This window comes from Dromiciops gliroides, chromosome 2 (assembly GCF_019393635.1).
Source record: "Dromiciops gliroides isolate mDroGli1 chromosome 2, mDroGli1.pri, whole genome shotgun sequence".
Classification (NCBI taxonomy): domain Eukaryota; kingdom Metazoa; phylum Chordata; class Mammalia; order Microbiotheria; family Microbiotheriidae; genus Dromiciops; species Dromiciops gliroides.
This window is the reverse complement of record NC_057862.1, coordinates 85,283,415-85,300,470: the sequence shown is the minus strand read 5'-3', so window position 1 is coordinate 85,300,470 and position 17,056 is coordinate 85,283,415. Positions and strand designations below refer to the sequence as shown.

The 17,056-nt window shown below is 41.9% G+C and overlaps 1 protein-coding gene across 1 annotated transcript in view; it reads right to left on the bottom strand.

The window, feature by feature from the left end:
• Positions 1–14,522, bottom strand: part of CHST15 (carbohydrate sulfotransferase 15) — a 76,030-nt gene extending 61,508 nt beyond the window's left edge. Inside the window, exon 1 of the mRNA XM_043980372.1 lies at positions 14,267–14,522. The gene's annotated coding sequence lies outside the window, so the exon portion shown is untranslated. The remainder of the gene's footprint in view (positions 1–14,266) is intronic.
• Between the last annotated feature and the right edge of the window lie 2,534 nt (positions 14,523–17,056).

Here is a 17,056-nt window from a genome sequence, read left to right as displayed (position 1 = left end):
GCTGTGCTGGAGGTAGAAATGCAAGCAAACAAAATATTCTTTGCCATCAAAATGCTTACATTCTAATGGGAGAGGACAACAAATAAAGGGACACTGGAAACCAAGAAGAGGGAGGAAAAAGTATCCTGAGAGAGTCTGGGCATACATGAGGTAAAGCATGGCTGAGGTCCTTCTTAAAATAGTGGTGCAAGACTTGCATTATCTACCCACAGAGTTGTTGCTGTAAAACGTGAAAGACTATATAAGTGAGTTATTTTTATTTCTCCTTCCTCTACCACAATTTCCTATATGACCTTGGGGAAGCAGAATTGTATACTGAAAAGAACATGAATTAGAGTCCAAAAATTTGAGCTTGAATCTTGTCTCTGCTACTTGCTAGCTGTGTGACATTGGGAAACTTAACTCTAGAAATATATTTCCACACCTGTCCAATGAGGTTGGCTGGACTCTAGGTAAGATCCCCTCCAGCTCTAAAATTGCAAATCTTATGAATTCAAATCTGACCTCAGAAACTTACTAGCTGTGTGACTCTGGGCAAGTCACTTAACCCTACTTGCCTCAATTTCCTCATCTGTAAAATGATCTGGAGAAGGGAATGAGAAACCATTCCAGCATCTTTGCCAATAAAACCCCAAATGGGGTCATGAAGAGTCAGACAAGACTGAAATGATCAACAACTACAACATATGATAGTTTCTATGATCACTGCCATTTCTACTACAGTCAGTTGAGTCAGAGAAACAGTTTTACAAGGGAAGAGATGGCTTGGATTAACAATAGGCCACAAAATTGTCCACTATAATAAATCTCTGTCAAAAGGCTATTTAGCAAATATAATTAAATGGGTATGTTGTTCAAATATAGATATATAAAATAGTTATATAACCTTATCTGCTTGATTTATATGTATTAATTTGCAAACATTTAATATGTCACATATTTAATCAAATATGCCTAACATAGAACAAGAGATGTTATACATTTTTTTTTCAGAAATGCAAATATAGACCAAATAAAAATCATACTTAGAATTTAAGAGTTTGTAACTTAAACACATGCAATAATAATACCATCTGTGGTATGGTTGTTGGAGAAGGGAAATGAGAGTTGCAATGTTTTCATGACTGAATTGCTGTGGTCCATGTTACTGAAACACCAATTCTCCAAACACTTTCTCTTCTTTCATGAATCTGAAAGAAGTTACAAGGAAACAAAGTTGCCATTTTTCATTTATTTATTTGTTTATTTTGGAGATGAGACTATCTAAAATGGGGATTTCTTCTGGGTTATTGCTCCTGAATCTGCTGAATGCTATGGTTACCTTGGTCTGCTGTAAGTCAACAAACATGGACTAGGTACTCTGCGAGAGCTCACATTTTAATGGGGGACATGAAAACACAATCTCACAACCAGTGTCAGTAATTTGTCCTAAGGAAACCTAAAGGGGGATAGCATAATGCAAGACCAAAAGTCAGAGGACTGGCATTTTTGCCCTGGACCCTGCTACTTCCTATATGACCTTGGGCAAGTCAACTTAAATTCTCTAGGCCTGTTTCCTTGTTCATATAATGAAGGTTCCTTCCATCTGTCAACCTCCAAAGTCGACCGGTTCTGTTGTGGTGACAGCTGCACTAGCAAGAACACTAAGTCAACTTAAGAGACAAAAGATGACAGGAGTTTAAATGCTGTTTCTGTCACCATCTGGCTGCAAGACCTTGGGTAAGTCCCTTTACCTTTCTTATTCGTCATCTATAAAATGGGTGTAACACTAGTATTACCTACTTCACACATAGGGTTGTTTTGAGGATTAAATATTACATATGCAAAGCACTTTGCAAATTATAAAATGTCATATGCAGATGTCAGTATTATGATTATTATTATTGGGTTATTGGGGAGATAAGCAGCATTAATGATAGCTATTTCTCTTAGAAGACATCTACATACTAGGTTAGTTCATGTTTTTAAATCAGGCGGACAGATAGCCATCTTTGGCAGTTCTTGCAAATTATTTTGTAAGGAAAATATAGCAAGCAAGGTTCATAGCTATTGCCCATCACAGACCAAGTACATTCTGACAAAATGATTCTTCTTGAATATGAATATGAAGGGAAAGGGGGGGAGCATGGTTTTCTGGAGAAAGCTCTGGATTTGGGATTCACTCCAGCTCTAAGAGATGCTGGCTGTGTAATCCTCTCTAGGCTGTACTCTGGACTTTTTCTACCATTACCCCCAATCCAGGTAACATGGTCAAACCCCTCCCTCCTCCCTCTACTTTTAGCTCTCTTTTATGTAGTGTCTTTCCCCCCATTAGAAAGAATGTAAGCTCCTTGAGGGCAGCAACTGTCTTTCATTTGACTTGTATTTGCATTTCCAGGGCTTGGCACAGTGCCTGACACATAATAACTGCATCATAAATGCTTGGTTATTGGCTGACCCCAGGCAAGTCCCTTCACTTCTGTACACATCAATTTCCTCATCAATAAAATGGAGACACTGTCAGATACATCCTTTGTTAAAGGTTATTCCTTTGTTACAGGTAAGATTCAATTGGGTAAGGGGAAGGGATGAAGGTCAATCCCAAAATAACTGATATAAAACCAAAAAAATCAGCAAAACTTTTTGAAAATAACATCTATGGATGTGGAGGGGAATTGCGTGTGGTAAGGCCAGAGAAGGGCCTTTGATACTGGGCAGAGGAGTTAGTCTTTTGGGTAGTAACCAACAGAGAGTCACTGATGGTTTTGGAAAAGACAGAAATGGTATGGGCAGGTCTGATGATGTGGTGTAGGAGGGCTCCTGCAGCATCAGGAAAGCTGCTCTGTGATCTCTTGGGCTTGCTCGGCTGGTGGGGAGCATGAGCAGCAAAGTGACCCCCCTTCCTTCTCTCTAAGCACAAGAAGCAAAATATGCCCAAAATGTTCTTGATCTTCTGAAGGAGATTTTATGATCCCTTCCGGTACCAAATGAAAAATACTGCTTGACCTGTACATACACGTGTGCCTACTGTAGGGAATTTCTCAGGCCCTTGGCTTGAGTAGGGAGCTCAGTGCAGTATTTCCAGGATGAATTTAAGAGCTTAGTCAAACTTCCATTCTAACAACTCTCTTTACTGATGACGAAGTATAATACCCACTTCATAACAGAGAGGTTATGGGCTCAGGATGCCAAAAAAAATGACATGCATTTTCCAACATACACATTTTGTAATTTGTTTTGTTTGATTATGAATAATGACTACAGTTTGCTTTTCTATTGCCCTTCCCCCTGGAGTAGAAGGGTTAATTGGGGGTGGGGTGGGGGAGACAGAGGGAGATAGAGAAAGACAGAGAGTAAGTGATACAGCCAGGGAAGGAAGGAAGGAAGGGAGGAAGGGAGGAAGGGAGGAAGGGAGGAAGGGAGGGGTATGGAGGAGGGGAGGGGGAGGAGGACAAGAAGGGGGAGGGAGAGAAAGAAGAAGGGAGGAAGTCATTAAAGTATTTATTTTTAAAATGAAGAGGAAAGAACAGAAAGAATGATAAAAAGAGACAAGCCAGGTAGCTTTGAAAGCTCCAGGTTGAATATATTTAATATTTTAAAAGAAAAACAAACTGTACACAATAGAGACCTAAAGTCTCAAGTGCCATCCTCTTTTTCTGCTCTATATGTATATGGAAATGTCTATCTTCATGTTTAATTCAAAATACAAATAAATAAATGTAAATATATATACATATATACATATATACATACATACATACATATCACCCTTTGCTTTTGAATACACGAGAAGCAAGTGGAAACAATGCTGGTCTTGGAGTCAGATGACCTAAGCAAGAGGTATTAAATATAAGGCCTGGGGAAACACAGCCCTTCCAAATGCACCAACTACAAATTGGGAAATATTTAACAAAATAAATAAAACTACAATAAAACAAAGCTAATATTACATTTTAAAACTAATACACAGCCCTCAGCGATCATTGTATCCAGTTTAGTTTCTACTTGAGTATGACACCATTGATCTGGGTTATGGTCCTGGGCTCTTACATTTATCGGTCAGTCCTATGACCCTGGGCAAACCATAAAATCTCTAAGTATCAGTTTTCTCATCTACAAAGTAGGCTAATATTATTTGTACTACTTACATTGAAGAGTTGATATGAGAGAAGAATTCTACAAACCTTAAAGTAGGGATTCTTGATCTTTTTTTATGTCCTGGATCCCTTTGGCAATCTGGTGAAGCCTATGAGCCCCTTCTCAAAATAATGTTTGTAAAATGCATTAGGCACATAGGATTGATTACAAAAGAAACCACTTATACTGAAATAAAGCTGTAACAGTTGTTTTCAATTCATAGACTTAGATTAGAAACACCTGTCTTAAAGGTGTACCCTATGATTTCATTGGCATAAGGAACTCCAAGGTAAGGAGACTCCTTGTACCAAAGCATGTTGGCACCTGTAATTTCTAGTCTTAGAGAGCTGCCTTGGCCACTGAGAGATTAACTAACTTGTCCAGGATCAAAAGTCAGGACTTGAATCCAGGTCTTTCTGACCCACTCTCCAATATAGCACACTACCTTCAAAACCACAAAGCTCAATTTAAATGAGAGCTACTTCTATATTATTATTAATACTTCCCCATATTTCTCTCCAATCATCTAAAAGAGCTATGTTAAATGGTATATTAAATACTAATAAGGCTTTTTTCATACATTAATTCATTTGACCCTCCTAACACCCCTAGGATATGCTACAAGTATTGGCAGGTCCCTTAAACAAATCTATACCCCTGGGGTTCAGAGATGTTAATTAACTTGTCACACAACTAAAAACTGACATGAGCCATAGGTGAATACAGGTCTTGGCTGACTACTAAATGCAATGATTTTTAACCTATCCCAGAAAGACACCACATAGTTTCATTGGAACCTAAGACAAGTCTTTAAGGATGAATGGTTCAACTATCATCCCATTTTAGAGGGTTCTGATCCTCAAAGAAGTCAAAGTGCCTTGATCCAAATCCAGCAGAAAGTTAGCAACAAAGCCTAGAATGAAATTCAGGGCTCTATCCACCATACTCTCCTACCACCTGTCAGAGGAAGACTCTTACACACATACACTCCATCTCTACCACTAACCACAGACCATCAATCATTCAATCAACAAGCAATTTATTAAGGGCTTACCATTGTGAGAAAATAATTATTATTAAAGGATTTCTTTGGGAGATCCAGGGACCCAGTTTCTCTTTACTTCTCCCCACTCCAGAGGTCAATGTGAGGAGGGAGGTCAAGGGGAGTCCAAGGAATGGAGATAAGACTCTTTAGTGTCTACTCCAGTGAACTGAGGGGATTAAAACCACACCTATCCAAAGGATCCTTTGCCCTCAGGGGAACTGTCTCCCACTGGATGCTGATATCATCACTGTACAGCTCATTTTAATATGGACCACCCTCAAGTCATGTCAACCAATGGAATTGAATGATGCTAGCCAATTAGCTTTGATCAGTGTGTAAGAGCCACCTCTATCTGAAGAGGAAAAAGACTCAGACCACAAGGAGAACACCATTCTTGGCTCTCACTCTAGGCTATGAAGGCTATCCTGCCAGTTCGCACTCTCCTCAGAGGCCAGATTAGGTAATGTAGAGCTTCTGAACTCTGCTTGGGGTGCTGTCTTAGAGGCAAAATGGTGCTGGGGTATTTTCTGCTTGTGTTAACTGCCATGTAGTCAATATTCTTTACTAATATTTAATATACTTTAATAATAAATATTTACTGCCTAAATGGATGCAATAGCCATTAATTTATAAGTAGCTATATTTTTTTAAACCCAGTCTGGCCCCCAATAATTTAGGGAAAAACAGTCAGTCACCCAATATTTTAACTAAAACACCATGAGGAGAAACAATACACACACACACACACCCCCCCCACACACAGAGCATTCCAAAAGTCTTACTGAAGTTTTAAACTCTCATAGCTTAATATAGCTTTATATGTGTATATACATATCATATTTTAATATACTTACATGTATATCTACATATAAGTATAGAAATCTACAAAGTAGATACAGGATGATGAGGGGGCATATCAGCAGATGGTAGGGATCAGGCAATGTCTCACATAGCAGGAGCCACTTTGGGGTGTGTGTGTGTGTGTGTGTGTGTGTGTGTGTGTGTGTGTGTGTGTGTGTGTGTGTGTGTGTGTGTGTCTCACACACAGTCTTTTAATATAACATATACATACATTTGGTATGCAGTATATCCAAAGCACTAGCCTCAGTGCTAGAAAGGCACAGATGACACAGGACAAACTACTCAAGGAACTTGCTGGAGCTCTTTGAAGGTAGTCATCATTTTATAAACTGAACTTTCAAAACATGGTAACTTTTAACCAAGTTCTACACTCTGCTTACCCACATCAAGTGCCATAGTGCTGTGATGTCCCAGGGCTCACGGCCCTCCAAAGGGCATCACTTATTCAGCACAGTTGCTAAATAATCCCAGCTCAATCCAATTTTAAAAGCCTCGGTAGATTGGCTAATAAAATTTATATGCCGATGTGGTACAGAATAAATGCCTCCTTACAAACACAGCATCTTTCTCACAATCAGCATAAGCTGAAGATCTATTTCCTGAATCATTTTAGGAATGACATCAGTGGGGGGGGGGGGGTCACTTGAGAAGGGGAGAAGGCTGGAAGGCTATGCCATGGAATGAACAGTCCATATTTGGCCTGCAAGAAGAGAAGACTGGATCAGGGACAGATAGCTGTCCTCAAGTATTTGAAGGAATGCCATTCAAAAGAAGAATCATACTGTGCACCTTGACCCCAGATGCCATAACTAAGAGTAATGGAGGAAATTCCAAGGAGGAAGGTTTTGGCTCACTGTAAAGGGAAATCTTATCAGTGCTGTCCAAAAGGAAAATGGGTTGTCTGGAGAGATAGTGAATTTCCTATCGCTATAAGTCTTCTAGGGGAGATGGGTTGGCAACTTATCAAGGAAAATGTAGAGCCACATGTTAGCCTACCTAGCTTGAGGTGTTTTCCAACTCTGGGGCACTGAGATTCTAGTTGGCATAAATACTGTGAGATTAGCACTTCATGGGATTTAGAGATATAAGAAAGCTTAGAGATCACCTCATTCAAATTCCTAATTGTACAGTGATGGACTAAAGAGGTCAGGTGGCTTGCTCAAAATCACAGAGATCAATTAAGAGATTCTTCATAGGTCTTTTAGAGCTAGAAGGGGGTTTGGTACTCTTTAGTCGCACACCCTCTTTGTTTCAAAGATGGGGAAAGTGGACCCCAGAGAGCTGAACTACCTCACCCAAGGCCACAAAAGCTGTAAGTAGCTAGGTCAGAAATGGAGTCCAAGGCCTCGAACCCCAAATCCAAGACTGTGCATTTGCACTATACCAGGCTTCCTCCCTAGCAGAGTCAGGGCCTCTGAACTCAAAATCCTGTGCTCATTCTACTATGCCACACTGATTCTTCCTCCTCAAGGTTAATTTTGAGATCCAACCACTGTAGACTGACTGCTCACAGAACCATGTCACTCCTTTGTCAGTCTGATGAAGCCGATGAGCTCCTTCTCCAAACTATGATTTTAAATGCATAAAATCCAATGGAGACGATTACAAAGGAAATCAATTATATGTAAATACAGTTATCAAAATATTTAAAAACCAATTTCACGGATCCCAGGTTATGGACCCCAGCTCTAGAGTATTAGAAAAGAAGTAAAGTATAATGAAGCTTGAAAGATAGTTATGGGTTAGGTGGTGGGTTTTTTTAATTTAATTTTATTTTTTTTGGTGAGGCAATTGGGGTTAAGTGACTTGCCCAGGGTCACACAGCTAGTAAGTGTCTGAGACTGGAATTGAACCCAGGTACTCTTGACTCCCAGGCCTGTGCTCTATCCACTGTGCCACCTAGCTGCCCCTAGGTGGTGTTTTAAATGCCAAAGAAAAGAGATTATATTAGATACTAAAGGTACTAGGAAGCCAATGGAGTTGATTGAGCAGGGAAGTGACATAGTCACATGGAAAAATCACTTCAGAGGCTGTGTGGAGTATGGATTGAAGAAGGTAGAAATGAGGCAGGAAGACTAATGAGGAAGTTATTTCAATAGTCCTTTTGCGAGATGGCAAAGGCCTGAACTCTCCTAAAGTGAGAAAGGGATCAGATTTGAAGATGTACAGATAGAAATGACAAGATGTGGCAACTGATTACACATGTGGGATGGGGAGTGAAGAATAAAGGTTAACAGAATCCAGAAAACCAGAAGCATGCCCTCAAGAGAAAACATTCAGAACAGAGGTGGCTTTGGGGGGAGAAAGATAATGAATTCTCTGTTGAACAGGTTGAGTTTAAGATGGCCATTGAGCATCTACAAAATGAGGGAGTTGTACTTGATAGTTTCCTTTAGCTCAAAATCTCATACTATTTCCTAGTCCAGATTGGAGGATGTGGCAGGAAAAGACAAAAGGTGACAGCTGTTGATTAGGGCTAATTCACCTTATTTACAGTATAGCTTGTAGGAAGCCAAAGATCAAAGAGGCAATGTAAGTTATCGAAAACTTTTATAAAATGAATACTTTGAATGATCAGTAGTTACTGTGTCTTTTATCTTTCACATTCAACATATACTGATTACTCACTGTATATGCTTACTTCAAGCAAGGTAGTCTGGACCTCAATTTCCTTATGGCAATCAATCAATCCGTCAACTAGCATTTATGAAGGACCTATCCATGTTTTAATATATGCACAATATATTGTATAATGTGCTAATACTGTGCTAATATGTGTACAGTGGGAATAATTACTGTACTCTATTCTTATGAGGATCAAATGAGCTAATGTAAGCAAAAAGCTTTAAAAACCTGGAATCAATACATAAATATAAGTCGCTATTGGGGAAATAATGGTGGCCACTCTACCTATCTGTGGTGAGAACTGAACAGGCCAATGTATGTGAAAGGATTTAGGGTTACAAAGATTTAATATACCCATTATATTACCTAGGCGGTATGACCTGATGGATAGAGGGCTAGCCTTGGAGTCAGGAAGATCTAGATTTAAGGTCAGTTTCTGACACTCAATGGTAGCCAGATCCTGGGCAAATTATTTAACAAAGTAGTGCCCTAGGCCAGGGCTTCTCATTTTTTTTCCACTCCTGACCCCTTTTTACACAACCCTGGATATAAAGGTATATAAAATAGGTATACATAACCTTTTACTGTTCCCAAATTTCTCGAGATCCCCCATATTCAGTTACACAACCCAAGTTTAAGAAGTTTTGCTCTAAGCAACTCTAAATCCTAGAGAACAAATGTGTATTAGTGGAGGGAGCTTCCTCACTCAAAATTCCCTATACCAAAATCACAGGTCTAGTTCATTTCTAAATTTCCTAGTCAAGGTACTTGAATGGAAAAACAAAAAACAAACAAACCAAAAAAAAAACAAAAACCCAAACCAACCAACCAACCAACCAAACAAACAAAAAACCAAAAAAAACCAGACAGATTAAATACTGGTGAAAATGTCAGTGGTATTTCTTGCACTAAATCTGACTTTTTGCACCCTTACATTTTAGGGCACACTGAGTTAATCTAGTATTTCTATTCTGGATTCACTGTTTTAGATGTAGGTTTCCCAGTGATTTCAAAAGTCATAAGTTAGTTCTTTTCTGCATTCTTTTTCTAAGGCATCACACAACTGGTCCTGTAACCTCTCCTAAAAGGCATTCCTTCATTTTGGCACTTGGACAAATCTCCCTGATCTTGGCATGCAAAAAGCCCACGGATTCATTCGACTTTGCCCAGTGTATGAAACAGCTCTAGGAATGGAGGAGAAGAAAGATGGAAGCTTTTACAGCATCAGAAGTGGCAGCATTTGGATCATTAGCAGGGACAGATTGTTTTTAAGCCTGTTAAGCTATAGTAATCAATGAAGAGCAACCAATTTCTGTGTACTACATATCTCTAAATATGTCTTCTTCCCTTTTACGTTGTTAAATACTAGTACCGAGTTAATACCCTACACTGATTTACTTATGCTGTACCTACCGTAAAAGAAAATTTGTCTAAGAGCATAGAATGGCAAAAAGGTTTGGAGTCAGTGGACCCTGAGCTCCAGGTTCTAATCATGACTTTTACTTTATTGTCTGGATAGCCTTGTGCAGATAACTTACATTATTTAGGTGCTAGTCTCTTTGTCTCTAAAATGAAGAAGCTGGACAATATGACTTCTAAGCTCTCTTCCATGTCTAAATTCTATTATTCTATGATCAATTCTATTATTCTATGGTTTTTCATGCTGTTAAAAATGGCACTGAACAAGGAATAAAGTAATATGTTTAGTATGGTAGATCACAAGACTAAAATATAATGGAAAGAACCTTGGACTCGGCTAGAATCAGAGCATTTAGGGAGCCGAACATTGTATGAACCCAGGCAAGTTTAGGTTCTGAATAGTTGCCTGGAAAAATTTAAGCTATAATAAATTGCCCTTGAATGTAATTGCCTCCAGGCCTGTACCTCAGTTTGTTCACCTCCAAAATGGAGAACTTTCTATATCTACAACTATAGAACATTTTTGTTTTTGTCCAGTGCCAATGCAGCAAGAGGTGTATAAATTCTTTGGAGCACTAAGACATTACACCATCATCAATTAGGGCAGAGAGGGGCCTGAGGTTTCATAGGGTGCAATTCCCTCATTCTATAGATGAGGAAGTCAAATCACAGAGAGGCAGCGATTTGCCTAAGGTCTCATGGGCAGGAAGTGCCAAAACCTGAATTTGAACTCTGAACTTCTGACTCTAAAAGCAGAACTCTGTGGCAGCTAGGTGGCTCAGTGGATAAAGCAGCAGCCCTGGATTCAGGGGGACCTGAGTTCAAATCCAGTCTGAAACACTTGACACTTACTTAGATGTGTGACCCTGGGCAAGTCACTTAACCCTCATTGCCCTGGAAACAACAACAACAGCAGCATTCTCAGCAATTATTTGTTCTCACTCTGATACTGACTGGATGGACAGCTATGTTCAAGCTATTGCTGTTCTCTCTGGATTGGCTTCCTCCGCTGTAAAATCAAGGGGCTAGCCTGTGATCTCTAAGTTGAAAGCCCTAAAGACACTACTACTCCTTTCATTCATGCCAGATAAAGAATGTCATTACCAATTAGGACTCAGGGAAATCTAAGCATTAAATACTCTTCAATGAGAAACTAAATTGGAAAAAAAAAAGTTTAACAGTTTAAATCATTTTAGCAAATTTTAGACCAGCATCTATAGGCTTCCAATGAGCTTCCAATTTACTCCAGAAAATCGCATCCCATTAATTCATGAAATATGAATGACAATAAAAGGAATCTCTTTGTTAGGGAACAAAGCTGTCATACAATCCCAGAGCTATCCAATGATAGAGAGTGCAAGAAGAAGAGGATTACAAGAGAGAGGCTGTGAAGTTTAGGCTGTGATGAGTTGCCTGAAAAGAGTCAAGCCATAATAAGTTGCCTTTGAACCTAAATGCCTCCTCAGCAAATGCTCTTTGAAGAATCTATTTCAGACTGCCAGCAGCCTGCATTTCAGGACCATTCTTCACAATCTCAAATATGCATTACCAAGCAGGGCTAACTGTTTCTCAAAGTGGAAAGAGAGGGAGGAAAAAAAGCTTTAGGTAAGAATTATAACTAATGTCTGCTGATATCATACATCATCTGTGTGTGTGTGTGTGTGTATATATGTGTATGAGAGAGACAGAGAGAAAAAGAGACACAGAGACAGAGAGGGAGAGAGGAGAGAGAAGAAAGAGGGAAGGGAGAGAAAGAGATTTAAGGTAGCCTGGTGTGGTGGGGAAAGGGTAGGTCTGGAAGACAGGACACCCAAGTTCAAGTCTTGCCTCAGATACAAACTAAACTGGGTAACTATGGGCATCACCTCATCTCTCAATACCACCAGGCAGCTCCCTAATGCCATAAATTACAGAAGAGTTGTAGATCTGAATCAGTAGAAGGCATTTCCACACTAGCAGCTCCCCACATCTATGAAAACATAGGTTCAAACATAGAATATCTATCAATTCATCTATTTATCCATCTATCCATCTATCTATACACATCTATCTGTCTATCTATCTATCTATCTATTTGTAGGCTCTCAGTCATACATCTCTCAAAGCCTAGGTCAACTAATTGGCCAATTCCCCTATATTTCATGTGTAAGTGTATGTTATATCTATCTATCTATGTATATAAATATACATATACTTGCATATAAATATATACACATGTATAAATAATAAGTATAATATACATACTGAATAGATATCTAGTGGTTGGAATAGGCAAATATATATCATATATACATGTATATACAGATAAATATGTTTCTATAGTAGTAAAGTATTACATGTATATATGTGTATATTGTATTTTATAACACATAGCTACATACATCCATTTTATCTATACAGCATACATGTCTAATTCCCCACCACTCTATTATATATCCTATATGTACATGTTTATATATAGATATACATATGTGCACACAACACACATATTAATATATATGTATCAATACCACATATTAAATATAAGTTAAAATTGATCAATCAATTCCCCTCAGTTCAGAAGGCATTCCCTCCTAAGGCTGAGATATCAGTTCATACATTTTAATGACTTGGATCTTAGGTTCCCCTCACACACAGTTTGTTGAAAAGTAAAAATATAAACAAATTCCTGAGTCAGCACCATGGAGACACCCCGCCCCCCCCCCACACACACACCTTTCACTCCTCAACACATTCACCTCTCCTCCCCATCTCATCCCCTCATGTTCTGCCTCCATTCAGTAAAGATACTGCCACATCTTAACCCCGGATCCTGCCCCCCATATCCCAGAGACCAACAGGGGATACCGCAGCCGCTGCGGATCTATTCAAGTTGCTCTGCTCTGGGGAGCGCCAAGAGATCCTGTGTCAAGCTTCATTAGGAAGATAGGGACCCTGTGCAGTGGAGGAGTGAGGAAGGGAGTGTAGGAGGGAAAGGAAAGGGAAGTTCGTGAGGGCGGTGGGGGTGGGAGAATAGAATGAAGGGGAAGAGAGGAAAAGTTCACAACCCTTCTGCTTTTCAGCAGAAGAATCTAGTTAACCCGGGAACAATATGATCGCAGAAGCTCCTTCCTGGCCTCTAGGCTGCACATTGGGCTAAGGTTATCAGTAGTGTGGAAAGGCTCTAGGGCAGAGGCTCTCCAATCCAGCGGACCTCAGCTCTTTAGGGAGTGCGATTCCACTATGCACCAATGCTCAGGGTCACTTCTAATCTCTCTCCGCCCCCCCCCCCAACCCTCCAGCAATTCCTTCCATCTCCTTCCCATCCTTCTAGAAGAATTCAAACTCCTTGAGAGCAGACTGTTTAATTTTTGTCCCAGCATCCTTGTACCGAGTCCTGTGCCTTCTATTCATTTAAGTTCCATACAACAATCATTGTTAAGCGCCAAGAACGTGTCAGGCAGATTTTAGGCGTCGAGAATACAAAGACCAAACGCCATTAATGTGAACTGGACACATAGTACCCGCATAATTTATATAGAATTTCAATGTTTATAAAGCGCTTTGCAAACAACTCATTTGATTCTCACAACAACCCTGGGAGGTGGGTGCAATTACTGAGGCAGAGGTGAGCTTTACAATCATTATTTCATTCGACCCTTACAACAACCCTGATAGGTAGGTGTTATTTTTATCCTCATTCTACAGATGAGAAAGGTGAGGCAGACATCAGTTAGTGACTTGCCAGGGTCACAAAACCACTAAGTGTCTGAGGTCAATTCTGAATTCAGGTCTTTCAGATCCAGGTTCAGCTCTCTATCCAATATGCCACCTGGTTAAATGCCTGTAGGGAGGATCTGAAATGAATTAAGATGAAATCCCTTCTTCCCGATCTACCCCCAGTCCTCAAGATCCCCAGCGTTCTCCAACACCAGCACCAGGCGTCCTAGACCTTGTGGGAATCTCTGAAGAGAGAGAGTTCACTCCGCCCAGGAAGAGCAAGTCACCTAGCTAGTTGCCCAGGGGAAAAGGAACCCCCGTTTGGGCTTCCTCCTTCTGAGGAAATGCAGCTGTGTCAAAAACGCGCGTGACGTTAGAAGGGGACCTGGGGGTGAGTGAGAAGGAGATGGAGGAGAAAAGGGAAGAGGAGGAGGAGGAGGAAAGCTGGGAGCGTCTGCTGGTAACTTCTCACCAAGTGCGCTTTGCCCTCACCAGCCTCACCAAGCATTCTTCAAGAAGCAGCGGGATAGCCGACGCTCTGCCAAGCACTAGGCACCCCGGGCACTCACTCTGAGACGCTCGGAATGCTGCCCCAAGACGGAAAAGATGCAGCTCCGAGCCTGGAGGTATAGAGCGGGTCCGCCTGCCCTGGGGGCAAAGCAGGAGGAAAAGCAGCAACTTCCCCTGGGCACCCCGAGCTCTTCAGAGCCACTCTGCTCCCAGTCCCCAGGACACCCTCAGTTAACCCCCTCTGCTGTCCATCCCCAATAGGCCAGGCGCCAATCCGCACTCTCCACCCCCACCCCCCACCCCCTACATGACCTGGGGCCGCCCACTAGGAATTCTCAGCCTGGTCCCGCCACCCGCGCGCGCGTCCATTCCGCGGACCTACAGGAGGATCGATGCCCACTGAACCACCCCTTCCCCACATCCCTACTCACTCTCCTCTCCAGCCGGTATTGCCCCGCGATGAGTATGCCCCTCATCCCGCTGTACCCCTCATCCAGCCCTACTTAATGTCTCTCGGGCTTCCTGAAGAGAATCCCCAAGCCTTCCCCTTGCAAGCCCAAAGGGCCGCTGAAACTCACTCCATTCCGCTCCAGCAGCCTTTTCCTGGTCGCTTCCCGCAGCTCGGGGAGGGGGTGAGTAAGACCAGACCCGGAAGACTCGAGAGCCCCTTCCCCTCCCCCAAGCGATGTCCTCTCCAGAGCTCAGCTCCCTGCCTCTGGCTGCCTGGAGGAGGACTGCCGGCTAGCCAGGCGCGAGCTCGCGTGCAGCCCCCGGGCGGATCGGGAGATGGTGGTAGGGAGGAAGGAGGGAGGGCGGGAGGGGGCGGTGCAGGGAGGGGGGCGGGGTGGTACAGACCTGGGTCTCAGCTCTGCCAACTCCTAAGTTCATTGTCTACGTCTTTAGTCCGTCGCTCTCCCCACTGCTACCGCCGCCTCCTCTCCTGCTGCAGCCGCCGCCGCCGCTGCCACCGCCTCTGCCGCGAGAAGAGCGCGGGGTGGGAGAGGGAGGCTGTGCGCACGCAGCCTCGGGTCCCTGTGTCTCCGAGGCGCTCTACAGCCTTGGGGTGTCTGGCTGAGACCGCTGCAGCCGCCGCAGCTCCCTCCGGCTGCTGCCTCCCACCTCAGCCTTGGAGCTGGGTAGCCCTTGCTACAGCAAGCAAACCCTGACTTTCCCCAGGTGCTCTTAGAAACCGTCTTTATCCTGACTATGGAGGGCGGGGGAGTGAGGGGTTTGGCCGGGGCGGGGGGGGGGGGGGGAACGGAGATGGTGCGCTATTCTGCCCCTTAGCTCCAAAAGCAATGTCCACCCCTATGCACGCATGCACGGGAGGAAACACGTTGGTTGTGATTGTGTGTTTAATCACTTATATGTTTTCACTAATCATGGGTGACAAAACTTGTACCCGGAGTGTCCAAACAGTGCCCTCCATAAAGGGGATCTCGAGTCTTCTTTAAACGATTCAACTGATGATAGGGGGAAAGAAGAAAATGTTCAAGAATGAAGTGAATAAAGCATGTTACTGATAAACACTCCAATAACGCATCCCGTTCTCAACAACCCCTCCCACTCCCGTGGCTCTGGGACACAATTCGTCTCCAATTTCCAATTAAGAAGTTTTAGCTCATTGGGTTTGTTTGTTGTTGTTGTTCTTGCCGTGAAGTAAACACTTTGTTTTTTTTTTAAGTGATGGTATAATACAATTAAAAAGCAAACAGAAAACTGTCCAAATGGAGAGCAGCAATTACTCACTCCCAGGGACATTCCGAAATAACTTCAAGGTCTGGAGTCAACCCATACATTGATATTCAAGGCCACAGCACATATGGGGTGGGTGCCCACTTTTTTTTTTTTTATTCTGATCAAGGGGACCCTTGCTTCTTGTCAGCCATGAATGTTTGCTTATGCTTGGAGTGCAAAGGCTCAAAGAGATTCCAGTTCCATGGTTTGCCACAACTGACTCAGAGGCAGCTGCCTGAGGAAAACACCTGGTTAAGGCTCAGAAGAAGCCTGTAATTTGAATGTGTTTAACCTCTTTTCTCAGGATTGACGATGCTGTCAGTAAAGAAATGGACACTTCACAGAAATCTGAAAAATAGGCTTACTTAGAAAAAAAAATGCCGTAGTGGTTAATGTATTTGAAACTGGTATGTCCCGTTTTCTAAAATCATGATTTTTTATTCCTACTTTAACTTCAGGTCCTCCCCCCTCACCCCCAACTCCCTTCCTAGTCCACAGTGATGCCATAAACCTCTCCATAGCAACTAATTGTGAGGTTATAATCAAGGGATTATTACTTCAGGCAGGGGGAAATAGGAGGAATAAATTAGTTCTTCAAAACAATATCCTGTTTTCCTACAAAATACTAATCTAAATTTTTTTTTAATCTAGCAAGAAAGATTAATGTGGAAAATGAATTTAGCAATGCTTGCTTGGAATAGACCCGTTTTTCATGTAGAATAACTAAGCCTTTAAAACAACAACAAAATACTTCCCCTGCCCTTCGAGAAAATACAATGAACTCCTTTTTGCTACATTCACGATTCCCTGTAGATGATGACGCCATTTTTCAAATTCTTACATAGCTGCTCCATTTGGGTTTATTTATTAGCTACCAAGAAAAGACCCCTTTTTTCCCTCAGTAAGGTTTATATAGACAAATAATTGCATCAGTGGGGACTCAGAGCCACAGTGACTAAAGAGAGTTGGTTGTACATATGTAGATAGAGAAGGCTTTCAGCCAGACAGCCATCAGTTCATGGTGTCCAACTGGTTTAAACAAAC